The sequence below is a fragment of the Microtus oregoni genome, unplaced genomic scaffold, assembly GCF_018167655.1.
Source record: "Microtus oregoni isolate MIOR12 unplaced genomic scaffold, Mior012 000013F_ref0000133, whole genome shotgun sequence".
Lineage (NCBI taxonomy): Eukaryota > Metazoa > Chordata > Mammalia > Rodentia > Cricetidae > Microtus > Microtus oregoni.
Window position 1 is genome coordinate 24875018 of NW_024543072.1, and position 17786 is coordinate 24892803.

The 17786-nt window shown below is 41.7% G+C and overlaps 1 protein-coding gene across 19 annotated transcripts in view; it reads left to right on the top strand.

Annotated features, from left to right (window-relative positions):
• Cadps (calcium dependent secretion activator) overlaps positions 1-17786 on the top strand; it is a 437227-nt gene that overhangs the window by 15777 nt on the left and 403664 nt on the right. The gene's annotated exons all lie outside the window — the stretch shown is intronic.

Genomic DNA, 17786 nt, shown 5'->3' on the forward strand with positions numbered 1-17786 from the left:
GATCACTGCAGCCTGTGGAAGCCACCACTCCATAACAGATATATTAAAATGCACTTCACATTTCATGTCTAACTTTTTTGTTGTAAAAACTTGGAATGTGTTTCTTTTCAGATTGAGTTTTTTAAACTAGCTGTATAAAATGGTTAATAGATCATTTCCCAGGAATTAGGTTGTTTTCACAGAAATCCTTGTGAATAGAAACCATGTCTCTAATGATTTGGGATCATAAAGATATTTTATGAAGACAACATTTTAAAATAGAGATGACATGTTTTTAGAACCCAGTTGAGGACTTATTTCAGTTGTGTTTTGTTGAGTTAATGTGTTTTTTTTTAAATGTCATACTTGGTACTTTGTTGGATTCTGAGAAGGTTCAAACCTCTAGCCACCATTTAATACCTTTTGCTGGATTTTATGAAGAAATTATACCATGTATTTATTTTTTATTTTTATGTTATTTTATGTGTATGTTTTTTTCCTGCATGTATGCATATTCACTGCACACATGCCTGGTACCTGAGGAGGCCAGAAGAGGGAGTCAAACCTTCTGGAACTGTAGTTACAGATGGTTATGAGCTGCTATTTAAGTGCTGGGAATAGAACCTGGGTCTTCTGAAAGAGCAGCTAGTACTCTTAACTTCTAAACCATCTCCCCAGCCCGACAGGTACTATCTGGATTCAACCTGTAAGTGATTGATAAGGTCCAAAGGTTGAATGACAGCTGTGGGGTGTGTTTTGAAAGGAGGAAAGATACTTTCAACTCTTTGGGGCCCAGGAAATATAAAGCAAATCTGAGGTCCTCTGTTGTTGACATGAGAGAGGAAGGGAGGAAAAGCAAAGGTTTACAGGTACCTGATCCTTAGTGCAGTGCGTGGTGGGGTTGGCATTCACCCTGCAAACCAGGGAAGCTTCGGGACCTTGAGCTGGGCAGTGGTCTGATGGTCATGATGGGCTTCACGCATGTGCATGCAGATGTGATTCATACGTGTAACTAAGCTAAAGGTCAACATGAGATGTCGTCCTTGATCACTTTCCACCTTGTTTGTTGGGACGGGCGGGTCTCTCAGTAAACCTGGAGTTTGTGGATTCAATTAGACCCGCTGACCAATAAGCTCCAAGGATCTGTCTGTCTCGGGACCCCGGAGCTAAGTTACAGATTCTGTGCCAAGTTTTGGGGTGGGTTCTGGGGATCCAAATTCAAGTTGTCTTCCTTATACAGCAAACACACACTTTATGCCTAACCCATCTGCCCATAAGCAGACTTTGGAGAGAGAAACCAAGAAGGAATGCGAATGTCTTCACATGGTGAGGAAAGGTCACAGATTAGATTTGAATGTAATACTTGGCACTTTCTAGTGTTGGGGGAAAGTCTGGGGAGATCTCATGGAATCACCCGCTGTGCTCTGGGCCCTTCCTCAGGGCTGTTCTGCACTCTCAGCTTTATTTTTACCATGTTAGCTTTTCTGTGTTTGTCATGTGTGGAGCGTGAATGGTGGTTTTCTGCAAACCCAACGAATGAGAAGCAAGGTCTTTCCACTTTAAATAACATGTAAATTCAGTAACCTGTGCTCTGATGCAAATGTTCTCCTGAACAGCAAGGGCAAATCATGATCAAGTCAAGGCAGCCCCAAAAGGGCACAATGCTACAATAAGGCCAGGTGAATACCAGGTCCACAAAATGACATAGAAAAAAAAAAAGTCCGCTTTTTGCTTTGGGGATATGGTCTATCTTAGTTAGGATTTCCATTGCTGTGAAGAGACACCATGACTAAGGCAACTCCTTTGAGGATAAATGTTTAATTGGGGTGGTTCACTTAAAGTTGAGATATTCAAGCTATTATCATCCTTGAGGTATATGGTGATGTACAGGCAAGTGCAGTGCTGTAGGAGTAGCTGGGAGTCCTACATCTTGCAGGCAACAGGAAGTGGTCTGAGACACTGGGAAGTATCTTGAGCATATGAAACCTCAAAGTCAGTGACACACTTTCTCCAACAAGACCACACCCATACCAGCAAGGCCACACCTCCTATAGTTGCCCTGCATCTGGTTGGCAACAAGTTGACTGGAGAAGATACACACCCCTAAGTGACTCCTCTTTCATAGCACCAAGACAGGCAGAGGGTCTATCAAAATTCACAGGCTCCTGGGGGTGGCCAGGTGGAGAATGACCTTGCTGTGGATGATTTGTTTTCCCATAAAGCTTTGAGGCTTCAAACACATGCTTAGGGTCTTAGTTGCAAAGAGCATTTTCAGCTCCAGCATCTTCCATGAATGACTTTCCCAGGATTGACAGAAGCCTCACGTGATCTGTCGGGTGTTCTGCCCGACAGCAAGGGAGAGCAAGCTTCCTTTCTTCTCTTCCAGGGGCAGCCTAGGGATGGTTGTAAAGATTCAGCAGCACAGATTTTCAAACAGAACAGACGTGGTTAATCTCAGTCCTCATTTTAATTTATCAGAGGCATGTCCTCCCGCCCCCAGCAACACTTCTAAACAATCCTGGCGCAACACGGAGTCCAAAGAGCTTTTCATATTGTTTCCCTCTCTTTCTCTGAAGAGAGTCCAAAGCTCTCACTCAGTCAATAGTCAATTAGGATTTGAGTTGGAAACCTGCATTGGGCTTTATAGAGGGCATCACTTGGATTTTTCCACACACCTTCATCTGTTACAGTAATAAAACTAATCTATCATTTCCCACTAAAGAGCACAGGGCTGATGCAGCCTGATTTAAATATTATGCTATATTAGCAGGGTCTACTTCTTTATGAATTAACAATAAATGACAGCAAGGGATTAGAGTATCTCTCTCAGCTGCCCTAGAAAAACTGTCTACTCATTTGGAGACTTCTGTGGAAGTCTTTCCCAGTTACTATCTATCCATTTTCTCATCCATACCCTTCTGCTTCCGGAAACCACTGGTCAACATCATCTTTGTCACTGAGCTATAGTTTCAGGGAAAAGAAAGAAAAAGATTCATTGAGTCTAAGGATTAAAAACACAACCCCAACAAAGATTTCCCACAATATTGCAACTTCGATATCTAGAAAGTGCAGCAATGTCTTCTTACTTGATTTATACCAAATTAACTTGCTCCCTTGAAAACCAGAGCCCACCTGATGACAAAGACGTGAGAGACATTGGCATTAACTTGGATTAGAGTTGACAATTGTTTTGTAAGCCCAAATCCAGAGCAGCAGTACATACCGCTGAAGTGAAGCAGATAATGTGAATTTACTTAGCATGATCAGGCTACAAGAAAGTCCTTTGAAATGACACAGTGACACCCCTTCCTCTAATTTTGAAGTAAAATTGTGTTCATTTGATCAAAAAGTACTATTTCTATTATTTCATAAGCATTTTTGCCTATTAAATGAAGAAAATATTACCATGTCATTAAATATAAAATGTTGCTTTGCCTTCTAATTTACTTGATAGCAATTCATGTTATAAATGATATTTATATCATCCCTTGCATCTCCTTCCCCAGTACTGGGACCACAGGCACACCTGGTTTCCACAGTGATTGGAATGAGAGCCCCACGCTCCTGGGAATGCCAGACAAGCACTGCCAGTTCTGCCTTCCCAGAGAGGCCATTTTATTGATGGAAGAAGCCATACCTTCCTTCTGCAATTGGTTGGGATTTCCCACAAGGAAAGAACTTTTCCACCTAAGACTAAAAATTGACTCAAGCATTTTTCTACTACTTTTGCTGTTTAATTTTTCATCTTTACATTTTGGGCTCATCTGAAATTTATATTGTAATTGATGGAGTTAATAAATGATAGAATAATTTATTTTCTTTCTAAGAATTCTGATTAGTTTGAGGGTTTAATTATTTATTTATGTATTGAGACCGAGTTTCCTTAGATAGCCCAGACTGGCCTCAAACTTTTAATCTTCCTTCATGCCTTCTTCAGCCTTCCAAAATATCAAAATATCCCTGCCACCAACCTAAAGAAAATCTCTTCATTGATCGAACTCCCCTTTGGACACATCCACGAAGATGTCACTGCTGCCCTGTATGGCAGGTGTGGGCATCTAGCAGTATGAAGTTCCATGTATTATACTTCAGAATATCACTGATCTTGTTTTACAATTTTTATTTTTTAAAAAAAATATTATTCCTGCTAATTTAAAGTTAAGTTTCATTCTGATTTTGATTAAGATTCAATTGCAGCAATTTGTGTGTGTTTGTGCTTAGTGCTTGTATATGTTTAATGATTGTATGTGTATATTTAGTAGTGTGTTTAGTGACATGTATGTGTTTGTATGTGTTTAGTTATGTCTGCGTGTGTATGTGTGTGTGTGTGTGCATGTGTGTGTGTAGCATGCTTGTATGCCTATCAGAAGACAACTTTTGGAAAACAAGGGTTTTTCCCTTCTATCTTGTCTACAGTCAGATCACCTCTTGGGTACTCCAGCCTGACTGGCTGATCAGTGCTTCTAGGTGATTCTCTTGCTCTCCTGGCCCCAACAAAGGAGAGCTGGGATTGCATGGCATGCCTCACCCAGCTTTTTGGGTAGGTCCTGGGTATGGAGCTTTTGGGTTATCAGGTTCATAGTGAGAACTTTTACTCACTGAGCCAAGCCCCTCGAAACTTAAACTGAAGCTGATGTCATGATGACATTCTGTCCCTCTATCCAGAAATCTCTTGTGTTATTGGAAGTTGTTAATATAATTTATTTTATTCTTACAGTTTTTTTTTCAATTTGGAGTTAGCAGAAGGATTTTTATTTGATCCACTTGGTGATTTTTATTTCTTCTTCAACAAGCTTAAAAAGATGACAATTCTCTGTAATATTTTAGAGATTATTAACACTTCATTTTTTTTGACAAAGACTGATATGTATTTGTCTTACTACCCACATTCCACAATAGTTGTGCAAAATGGCTATGAAGCATTCAAGAAGAGTTGAGCCTATTAGGGCAATGTCATTATAAGGCATTCTCTGTAGTATAAGAGAGACCTGCATTCCTTTATTTCATAACTTCCTGATAAGTTTTAGGGGATGGTTCTAGGAGACTATATCAGACAGCTTTATTACAAAGACGAAGTTCCTCTATTCTTACAGTTTTTAAAGTCTTAAATGTTACTGTTAAAATTGCTCTCAAGTAAACTACAATGTTTGCTATATTATTCCCTCTTAATTAACTTACTGCTTTAACCAAAACTTTCTGTTCCTTCCTCAAAGCATAGAATCTGAGGGCTAATGACTGTTCCAATCCATCTGGGCACATGCACCTCCCTGAGGTGTATGCTTAGAATAATTGTACTTCCTGGGTCTGTTTAAGCTAGCTTTGGCAACTGTAATATAATTTGAGTAATTACAATTTTGTAACTCAATCAAATATTGCATAAACTAACGACATGAGTGGGAAAAGAAAGAAAAGCCTTTACATTAGCAAGTCAACTGATTTGACTGCATTTAGAATGCAGTTAAATCATAGCTGGTGGAGCTGGTAAAATCTTGGGGAGAAGCTTTTTTGGTGTGTTGGCGTTGGAGGGGCAGAAACATGAAGCACAGCTCTCCATTGTCATCCCCTTGGGCTGGGGAGTTCCCCTAGATTTTTAGAACCCTCCTCTTAGGCCACATTGGGATTCATGGCTTTGATGCTGTAAAGAATTTCAGAGCAGCCAGCTTAGGGAGCAGGGTTAGCATTCAATGAATGTGTTTTTAATATAGGTGTAAGCGCAGGGTTAGAGAAAGAGAGAGATGATTGGAAGAAAAGTCAAACATGAGTACAAGTTTGGGCTTCTCAATGAAGAGTCATGGAAGTAAGAAATATCCAGATGTGGATATTTCAATGCATTGAGAGAATCTCAACGCAGAGAGGGAGAGAGAGAGAGAGAGAGAGAGAGAGAGAGAGAGAGAGAGAGAGAGCACATTTGGCTGAGCTTAAAGTTTCTATCTTCAAAAAGTCATTAAGAAACCTACATGAGGGAGCTGGAGGATGACTCGGTGGTCAAGAACACTTGCTGCTCTGCAGAGGATGCAGTTTCAGTTTCTAGTACCATCGTGACTGCTCATAACTATAACTTCAGTTCCTGGGGAGCTGACCTCTCTTTCAGCCTCCGTGAACACCAGATCTACAAGTAGTCCCTCACATTTATGCAGGCAAAACCCTCATACACACAAAAATAAAAATAAACAAATCTTAAAAATAAACTTAAATTCAACACTCCTATTTGCCATTCTTGGGCTTATCTGATGAAAACACACAAGATCATTCATTCCTTCAGCTGGGACCTTTGGTCTTCTCTTGTAGAATACCAGTGTATGAAGTGTTAGCCTCCTGGCAGCTTCTATATGGCCTGGTACAGCGAATATCAGCTGTTCAGAGATCTTGCTTTCAGCCAGCAAAGGCTTCAGTCGAGCAGATTAGGGGCCCCATTCCCTTATTTGTCTTTGCAACTTCCCTGCATCTTTACCCTGCTTCTAGACGAATTGTTGCATAAAGTTTTGGGGGTTCCCCCTCTGTTTTAGGAGTGACAGCTGGAAATTGTGGACTGTCTACTAAGATTATTTTAAAGGGCATGATTGAGCCCACCTGAAATAGCCAAACCTGCAACCAAAGCTCAAAAGTGAGTAACTATAACTTGTAAATAATCCTAGGCACTCATTACTTTAAGATTTACCTGCTTCACTAAACTTATACAAAGCTATCTTTTATTAAATTTTTATTTATTATTTTTTTGATATATTTTTTATTGAAAAAATTCCCGCCTCCTCCCCGCCTCCCATTTCCTTTCCCCCTCCCCCCACTCCTCTCCCCCTCCCTCTGCAGTCCAAAGAGCAGTCAGGGTTCCCTGCCCTGTGGGAAGTCCAAGGTCCTCCCCAAAGCTATCTTTAAAAAAAAAATACCCCCATGATTGTTTTAGACAAGAAGAATGCCACCATATTGTTTGTTTTTGTTAGAATATGCAAAATAGAAATTAAAAATATTTATCTAAAACCTAACTTTTAAACAATGTTTAGTGTCTTTTAATAATCATGACAAATAGGAATAACAAATTTTGTATGCTGTAGAAGGAGTGGCAGGCTGCGTTCCTGCCACCCAGCTCCCGGCCGCCTGGCTAGCTTATGCCCTGAAATAACAACACACTAACTGTATTCATATAAACACTGCTTGGCCCATTAGCTCCAGCCTCCTACTGGCCAACTCTCACATCCTTATCAACCCACCTCCATTAATGTGTGTAGCACCACGAGGTGGTGACCCTCCAGGAAGATTCTAGTGTATGTCCATCTTGGGTTAGAACTTCATTGCATCTGTCCCAGAGAGGAGAGGCATGGCGTCTGCCTCACTTCCTCTTCCTCCCAGCATTCTGTTCTGTTTACTCCACCCACCTATGTTCTAACCTATCAGGCCAAGCAGTTTCTTTATTAATTAACCAGTGAAATCAACAGATTGATATATGACACTCCCACATCATTAGGCTTACTATTACCCATAATTCTGCTGGCTAACAGTTCTCTTAAGAATCAATTATGACAGGGCAGCATGTTGAATACATGTAAAAAAATTAGCACAATTTTGTTTAGTTATAGTTTAGAAATTGTTAAAAAAAAATAGAATATATGTCTAGTAAAAGTTGAGGAAACTCCAAGAAAAGAGAATCTGATTTCTGTACTGACATCTGAATAACACATCCTACCCAGCCAGATGACTCCAGAGTAAAGGTATTTGCCGCCAAGCAAATGACCTGAGTTTGGTCCCCAGAACTCACATGGGAGGAGAGAACTAATTCCTGAAAGTCGTTCTCTTTAACTTCCACACCCAAGCCATAGCAAGTCTGTACCCACACCCCACAAAGTCAATAAATGTAAAAAAAATTAAAGAAAATCTGTTGCATAATTCTATGTTTGAATCATTGAAATGAAAACAACAAAATAAGAGACATCTGCGTTCTGAAAACAAGTACCTGGTATCCTTAATTCCATTTTAATTTTATTATTTGCCTCTTTCATGAAGACTTTGTGCACAAAGGAAAATGTGTTGAGACTCTGTACAAAAGCTACATATTCAGAAGGCAGAATTCTACATTCTTATAAGTATGTAAGTCCAGCCAACAAAAGCCATGTAATCTTTCGTGATTTAGACTTTTCTCAATTCGGTGATATTGAGAAATATCAATATCACATACCTACATAGGAAAGTGACATATTAGTCCCATATGCCACTAATGCTCTTCGTACTGCTTCCTATACTCCTTAGCAATGGAGAATATCCAACTAACCCAGCAGGCATTTTCTATCTATCATTTATATCATTATTAAGAATGTTCTCTCAGGCCATGCAGTGACTGCCTTTGATCCAACATCTGGAGGTAGAGGCAGGCAGATCTCTGAGTTCAAGGCCAGCCTGGTCTACAAAGCAAGTTCCAGGACAGCCTAGCTACACAGAGACACCCTGGCCTGGCAGGAAAAAAAATAAAACAGTGTTCTTGCTCCCTCGGGTGTGATGTGAAGCTTAAATTATACTCTTATATTAGGAACTGGCAGCAAAATTCACTACACCAAAATCGATGGATTCCCTGCCACCACACATGTTCGATGCTGTGACCTCTGCTGGACAAACCTGGAATGGACTGCATGTTGAGAAGCCTTTGGTTTGAACGGGACCTCACTAATTCCGTTCTATTCATTCTTACCAGATAGATTTAATATCAAATATCTTGGGAAGTGCTAAACCTGTGGGTTGGGGCTATTGACATAGAAATAGTTTTACAACTTTCCAAGTAGACCCTTGGATGGTTTAGTTCACAGTACATTAGCATTTATTCAAATTGCCTTTAAAAGGCTAAGTTGCATGCCAAGAGCGTTAACAGCATGTAGAGCTCCAAGTAACACCAAGTACCTTTCCTTTTAACTGCATTCCTTGACATATAGCATATCTATAGATCACACACACACACACACACACACACACAAAGGGACCTTGTGTTTCTTTTGTATATGAATAGAGATGGATCAAGGATGATCCCTCAATAAGAGACAGTTGGGTCTATGTACAGGGTTTACTGTTCTGCTAAGTTTTTATGCAAGGATGAGGCCATATTACAGACAGGCATCCAGTGAAGGAGAAGGTAACAGGGTTATGATGGGACTCTTAAGAATGGACTAGAACTCTTGGGAAAGGGATAGAAGAAATGGATGCAAAGGCTATCTCTAAGGAAACACAAGTGGAATTTTGTAACTGCAAGCGGAGGGAGAGGGATAGAGGATGATATCAAAAAGTGCCAGGCAAAAATTGGGAAATTGGGGGTGGAGGTGGGGAGGGAGTAACAGGAGATGGGGAGAGAGAAGTGAGAAGGGGAGGATGGGGAGAGCTTGAGGGAATGGGACGGTTGGGATGGAGGAAGGGTGGATTTGGGAGCAGGGAAGTATATATCTTAATTAAGGGAGCCATTTTAGGGTTGGCAAGAGATTTGACTCTAGAGGGGATCCCAGGTGTCCAAGGAGGTGTCCCCAGCTGAGGAGAGGAAGCCTGAACTGGCCCTATCCTATAACCACACTGATGGATATCTTGCATATCACCATAGAAACTTCATCTGGCGATGGATGGACATAGAGACAGAGACCCATATTGGAGCACTGGACTGAGCTCCCAAGGTCCAAATGAAGAGCAGAAGGAGGGAGAACATGAGCAAGGAGGTCAGGACCATGAGGGGTGTGCCCACCCACTGAGACGGCGGGACTGATCTAATGGGAGCTCACCAAGGCCAGCTGGACTGGGACTGATGTAGCATGTGATCAAACCAGACTCTCTGAACGTGGCTCACAATGAGGGCAAACTGAGAAGCCAAGGACAATGGCACTGGGTTTTGATTCTACTGCATGGACTGGCTTTGTGGGAGACTAGTCTGTTTGGATGCTCGCCTTCCTAGACCTGGATGGAGGGGAGAGGACCTTGGACTTCCCACAGGGCAGAGAACCCTGACTGCTCTTTGGACTGGAGAGGGAGGGGGAGGGAAATAGGTGGAAATTTTTAATAAAAAAAAATAAAAATAAAGTGACTTAGTCACAAAGGTACCAGAGGTCACCAGAGTCAGTTTGAAGGGTTTCAAAGGCTGCAAGAAGTCCTGTTGACCCAGGACAGGACAGTGTGGACATGGGAAGGAGAGTGACTGAAAAGGCCTGAAACTCACCAAGGGTAAATTTAGAATAAATTTAGAATACTGATACAGAAAAAGGCCCATGCCACAAGCCATTTGGGAAGATGAAGAAAAATCTTGCATATTCTAAAACCTAATGAGTCATGGGAGGGAACCCTGCTTTTTCCTTCCTTTCCTTAGGAGATACTTAAGGTAGACCAGATAACGTCTTTATAGATCCTATGACATGACATAGAAGAAATGTCAAAATTGGAATATTTCTCTTTTGTAGCTCCTACCATAGCAATAGTACTGGGCAGCGGGGATGCTCACCAACATCCCATCACAATAAAATCACTACACTCTGTATCTTCTCATGAAAGCACATGGCCTACTTAGTGGGCTTGCCAGGAAATTGGGCCCAACTCACTCCTCTAGGTATACTCAAGAAAGGGCAGTAGCAGGAGAGATGAGTACACCAAATACCAAATGTAGATAAAAACCAGGAGAATTTAGGCTACAGGAATTCCTCCCAAATAAAATGTCTTGTCTCTTCAACAATAGCAACAAGAGGAGAGAGACTAATTTGTGACATAGTTTATTGCTATTTTAATTTGTTTGCTTGTTTGCCAGTGTAGGACTGAGGGGTGGGGGAATCTCAGAGACAGAAAGAGGAGCCACAAGCCTGGGCAGATGGCTGGGGAAATGGAAGCACTTGCTGTACCTGACTTCAAGCATCCACATAAAATCTATATTGTGGTGAGCACCCTGTCCTCATCCCAGCACTGCAGAGACAGAGACAAGAAACAAGTTTGCTGGGACTTACTGGTCAGCCAGTCCCACCAACTCAAAAAAGAGCTCCCGGTGCAGTGAGAGATCGTGTATCAAAATGAAGGCAGGAAATGATTAAGTGCCTCTCTTTCATACATATGGGTACTTACATGCACATCATGTGACCCTAAACATGTACACACACATAGCTTGCATTGACTTTTTATGCCAACTTGACACAGCTAGTGTTGATGAAGAGAAGTGAGCCTCAATTAAGAAAATGCTTCCACAAGATCTGTAGGCAAGTCTGTTAGGGCATTTTCTTTATTTATGATTGATGTGGGGGAGAGGGTCCCAGACCATTGTGGTTGGAGCCACCCCTGAGCTGGTCCTGCATTCTATAAGAAAGCAAGGTGAGAAAGCCAGTAAGCAGCACCCCTCCATGGCCTCTGTATCAGCTCCTGACTCCTACACTGCTTTAGTTTCTGCCTTAACTTCTTCAAGATAAATGGTAATGTAGAAGTGTCAGACAAATAAACCCTTTGCTCCCCAAGTTTCTTTGGTTATAGATTTTGTCATAGCAATGAAAATCCTAAGTAATTAAGTAAGATACAGCAATACCCCCCAATACCCAAAATGAACAGAAAAGAGCTGCCCCAAAGTTTCCACATTATTGTCAGCATCAAAGAACTCAGAGATGTAAAAAAGGTTAAAGATTAGGAAATGAACTATTAGACAAACAAACATAACTGAGGAGAAAAGGAGCTTATCAAAGGAAAGTGTGTATTTGTGGACTATTAGACAGAGTTAGAGCTGCAAATTTTAATCAAAGAGAGGATGATTAATGATTTATGTTGGAGAATTCTGTGTGAGCTAGGACTTCCCTGGAATAGAGCATATCCCCCTTTTTGTACCTTTATGGAGATTTCCTGATATGTCATGGTGTCAGGTGCATGATGGTAGCCAACAAATTTGCAAGGTAACATTCAGATGACATTATACAGAGGCTTCAGACAGCAGTCAGCATACTCAGTCATTGAGGTGTCCAACTTTGGGTGGCCTCCTATCCTTCATTGGTGGTCCTTCATTGACCTCATTGGTGGTCACATGTCCTACGTGGAGCTCTGCTACACATCAGCCTTTTGCTACCATACAAACAGCTCTCTTCTTCCTGTGCATGGTATCTTCTCACCACAAAACAAGCAACTCAGAGAAATGAAGATTCAGTGGAGCTTAGGGCTTAATCCAAATTCTCAAGCCCGTCCTTGATAATAACTAGGGTTTAACTGCACTGATGATTGCACACTTGTGTTGATGATGTTATGTGTGTCTCTAGTCTTCTACACAAGGATACTTGGAGTCAATATGTGGAATGCTTACCAGAGGCTCCTAACTTACATTTGCTTCTAACCTGATTGTTAGAAAGACCTGGCAGCTTGAGTTTGACCAACTTTTTACCATAAGGCAAATGTTTTATTGTGAAAATTCTAGAGTAACAAGAAAATGGAAATAACCTGGAATGCGGAGGAACTAGAGTCCAGTTCTGCTCCTTATTATCCACTGCAGTGTACAGGTATTTGCACACATACACAGGCACATACATACACATATGCATATATATGTGCATGCATACCCACATACACACAATCACATTACTATTTTTTAACTGTTATTCCTTTTAAAAGTTTATGTGTATATGTGTGCCTACTTATAGATCTATGAACCATATGCATAGAGGAGCTCTTGGGACCTAGAAGAGAGGATTTATCTCCTGGAACTGGAGGATATTTGTGAGCCACCACATGGGTATCAAACCTGGATCCTCTGCAAAAACATAAATGTTCTTAACTGCTGAGCCATCGCTCCAGACCAACTACTGCCTTTGATTGTATTTCTGCAAATACAGAAATAAGACAGAGTGAGGATGTAGCCCAGTGTTAAGGTCCTTGCCTAGTACAGGCAGAATGCCTGGGTTTGGACGCAGTATTGTATGAAGAACAAAAGAAAACTTTTCAGTTGCTGTAGAAAAAAATACTAGTGACCAAGACAACATAAAATAGTGTTCAATGTGGGACTCACTCTTCCAGAGGATTAGTGTTCATGCCTATCAGGGAAGAAGCATGGGAGCAGGCAGGTAGGCACAGCACTGGAGCCATAGTGGAGAGCTCCTACCTCATCCACAAGCACAATGCAGGAGAGAGCTCACTAGGAATGGTTGGTGACTAATCTCCTCCAATATGGCCACACCTTTTCCAGCAAGGCTACACTTCCTAATCCGTCCCAAGCAATTTCACCAGCTAAGAGGCAAGTATTCAAATATACGACCCTACAGGGCCATTTCCATTTAAAGTACTGCAGATAGTATAATCAACAGGGAAATCACAGCTGTGTCTTGGTCATGGCCATGAATCATGCTCAGTAGCTTTGCTTCTCTGTTCTTACTTGTAAATAAAGAATAAGGAATATAACCGTAGGCTTAATATTGATTTTTTTTTGCACTCACTGCAATGATTATAGTATTTAGGTGATTAACTCCTTTTAATTTACTAGGAGTCACTTGTCTCCTAAGGAAGATCATTCTTGACAAAAATACCTGCTAATGTCTTCACAGTTCAGAAAACATTGGAAGATAGTTTTCCATTGGAATACAGACAAGAGAACTTCATTTACCAAAGCCTGATATTGTCACCATACCTGATGATGAGCTGTCATTTTTACTTCAAGCAGATTTGTCATCGGCTTTAAAAAGAGCATGTTTCCTAGTATATAGGAAAAAATGGCTTCTGCATCAGCAATCTGGGCTTGTGTGTCAAAACTTTAGTTCAGAAGCATAGCCATGTTTACCCCAGTGTGTCTTGTCATGTATGTTAGGAAGACTGCACAACTGTTGTAATTCCATGCAAGAGTTATGTCTGAAGAATATGGTGGGGGTGTTGGATCCTGGTCAGGGGTAAGGGTCCTAAAGTTACATCTTAAAAGTACTTCCTTGAGCTTGACCTTGACCATGATATATCCAGTTTCCTCCCTATAAAATTAAGAATCTATCTGCCTTGGCAAATGTCTTTTGAGATGTGTTAAATGAGAAAACCTAAGCATTTCAGTATCATATTGCTGGACCCATCACTGGCATGCAATAGAAATTACATGATTATTATTGTTAATATGATTAAATGGATAATTGGAGTGGTCGTGTGGGAAGTTAAACACATAGTTGTGATATAAAATTAAAATCAGGAATATCTTGACGCGTTTCACATTAGACTAAATGAAGAAAATCTTCACCCCGAAATGCTTAGGGCCGACTTTGGAAAACAGTTCCCTAGGTTCTCATCACTTACCACTTGGATGACCTCCAGCACCTTAGCTAACTTCTTCCTGTCTCTGCTTCCTTATTGGAAAGTTGAAAAAAGCTAAAGCTGATGGCTCTGGAGATTGCAGGAAGGACATCTGCACCACACTCTTCAACAAATGCTTTAGCCCTGGCCATGGCTAATGTTGGTTCTTAACGTCGCCAAGTCCGAATGTCAGAATGGTACGCTGTGACCCATGATGAATGAGACGCCAGAGAGATTTTGTTCAGTGTATTAGCTATCCCAAACATCACAGTGTATTTCAAATAGGATTCTTTACTTGGGCACAGCATAAGTGCATTTTAATGTTTGGTTTTAATCTAAGGCTGTATAATCTCTGCATTTGGACTGAAGCCTTAGAAGGAAGTTCCAGGACAACATTCTCAGTAAGTTAATGATTGCTTCAGTTAGACAAAATGAGAATCATGGGAATAAAATTCATGGACGTATTTGCAAAAGAAAATTGTGGTTGGCAGACATGATTCCAAAACACCTTCTCGATGAAGTCCCAGAAGTAGAAAGGGAAGCCAGGTGCTGTGTAGGGTTTTCCCATTACTTTTCTTGCGAGGGCTGTTCTGTAGATGGCTGACTGCCTGACAGAAGCTCTCAGGAGCTTGTGCCAAACACCCCAGGGCACGTGACTGTGTCACGTCCTGCCTTATCACCAGGAGGAAAAGAGTGAGAACCAGGCCTGGTAAGCCTCCTGTTGTTTGAGTCATGCTTCCTCCTGACACCTCTCACGCTGACTGGTGCCTGAGAGGAAGGTAGAGGCAACTCAGAGGAGCTGTGTGCCGATGTGAAAAGCTATGGAAAAGGAGAAAGTGATGGAGCTACAAATTTGAGAATCTCATTTGCTCCCTGGAGATTGGGACTGGACGGAAGGCTCCAGAGTGGGTGATGTTTTAGATGAATGTGTACAGAGCAGAGAAATTACCTGCATGGTGTGACTGACTCTGCTGTGATCTTCCACCCTGGTACAGGTACCAGAAAGGTTGAGGAGTCATCGAGATAGCTAGATATACACATAGAGATATACTCATTTAAAACCTAAGGGGCTTTCTCTCAGTCCATAAATAATTGTCAGCTCTTAATTTTTCAATTATTATTTTCTATGAGCCAGCTTTGCTGGTGAGGCTATTAAGTGTCTGTATCAAAGTGTGAAATTATTTTCTTAAGAAATGTTAATTGTCTTAGTTTTGGTTTGCCAACCAACTCTAGGAACTTGGGTATTTAACTTAGGTATTATATATTTGCCATCTGTGTTATGGGAGAGTACAATCTTCCATATAGGAAAAACCTATGGGAGCATACACACATACACACACACACACACACACACACACACACACACACACACACAGAGTATATACATTCCGAAAAGGTGAAGTGATTATTTTTTTCCTTCCAGGAAAAAGTCCTAAAAATAGACATATAAGAATTAGAAAACCCTGATTTCCAGTTGTGTAATTATGAGGATATGACGTGCATGTTAGGCTGTGCATTGCAGGGCTGTAAGTGTCTCCTCGTTGTTAAATATTGAGAAAATGACTGATTTAAGCTGTCCCATCTCTTTGGCTTTAACATCCGGTAATAATATTGTGGAGGGTGTGTGTGTCCTCCTCACAAAGAGCTGATGTTTCATGGACAATTTCATTTTACATATAAGCATCCACATGCATTTGAAATAAGGCGTAATTGTTATCCCCATGGAAGTGAATAGGAAACTTGAGGCCCTGAGAGGTTAAATGGGAACTCCACGGCTTGCGCTACACACTAATGGCAATCCTGATGAGGGTAATTAGTTCTCTGTAGCTTGTGAAGCTTCTGTGTGCATTATCTAATTTAATCTTTATCAGAAGCCTATTCTGGATCCACTCACTGGGCGGCACTCAATATAATCCAGTGCAGTGCAGCCCAAACTGAGCTCATTGGCCTTGCCTGTCCCCTGAACACACGCTTCTGCCCCTCCCACTCATCTCAGCCCATGGCCTTCCAGGCACCGGCTAACTCAGGCTGGAAACCTCAGTGGTTATGCTTAAACAAGGCTCCCTCAAATCCAGGTCTGATTCAGCATCCGGGTATCTTCCATACACTCGTCTTCCGCTTTGCACCCTCAAAGCCGTGCACACCAGCGGCTCATGTCTTGGTCCTCATGTTCCTGCTTTCTTGGTGCACTCTAGATACCTCTCCTAGACATCTTCACCTCTACACCCAGTGCAGGGTTTATCCGTCTGTGTGGACCCTGTGGAGAGGCGTACCTCTTCACCAAGGCATTCAGGCCCTGGACGTTGTTCTCACTTCACTCCTCCACCCCCCTGCACCCCCTCATTAGTGTTCCCTCTCATCACAGCCCTGTCCTATAGACCTCTCTAACATGGACACACAGGGTCCTTCACTTTTGTTCCACTTTTTCTCACCCATCAGTATTTGCATATCATTTCTGCTTGAAAAACCGGGACTGTTCCCTTCTTTGCAAATGCTAGTTCTTACTCAAAGCTTTCCTGGGCAAATGCTGAAGGTCATTTGTCTCCCTGGCATCATTAGCATTTGTCATCTGTCTCCATAATCCTCCGAATATAGCTGTGCCATTGAACCAGCCAGTTAATTATAATGATATCCTTATGTGTACTTTCTCTCTATCTGCCTACCTCGACATGTAGCTTCTCCAGGGAAGGGCATTCTGTTTTCTCCTTCCTATTTGAGAGTCTGGAGCAAATCAGGTAATAAAGATGGTTGATCATAAAGGCAATCCTTTGATAGACTGGTTATTTAAGGAGAGGCCTTTTCTTTTAGGACAAGCTCAGTTCATCACCTAGAACTCTAGTACCTAAAAGTTCCTTGTACACCCAAAAGGATCATTCTTGAATGGCCTATCCCAAGTACTTTCCTAAGGACTTTGTAAGTATTGACTCTGTTAATTATATACTGCTTTGGTTTTCTTCCCAAGGAGATTATGCAATGACCCTTATAACACAGTGGAAAATCTTTATAACCACACAATGGAAAGAAAGTGCAGCTGGGATATTAATCTAGAATCTGTGCCCTTAACCTGTGCACTTGGTGCTCAGAAATTTTACCCTTTTGAATGATTTTGCATGGAGATTTAATACAAGTGTCACAGATTCCCATTGGCCATGGAGCTGTTCCTCATCAATGAGCAATCCCAGCACCGATGATTGACCTGCACCCCTGGATTCCCAATGCTCTTTGTCAGTGTTACCTGGTGTCCACCAAGTCTGTCTGGCCTCCTGCTTTTGACTTTTTCACGTACCTTCTGGAAACCCAGGCTGCCAGCCTCGGCCAGATCAGGAAATGGGCACACATCTCCAAGCTGCCTTGTCAATGAGGTCAAAAGCGCCCAGAGTGAACAAAACCAGCTTCCAGGCGGAGCCCAGGAGAGCCCCAGCCCTAGCCCTGCCTCTTCTAGCAGGCACAGAGGCTGACCTCTTTTCAGTAACCAAGAGGGACATTGGTTTCCAAAAGATGTCCATCCGTGTAACAATTCCCTTGTGGCAGCTCGAACATGTCTAGTTTGGAGGCTGTTTCACTAAGGCTTCCTTATATCTTTC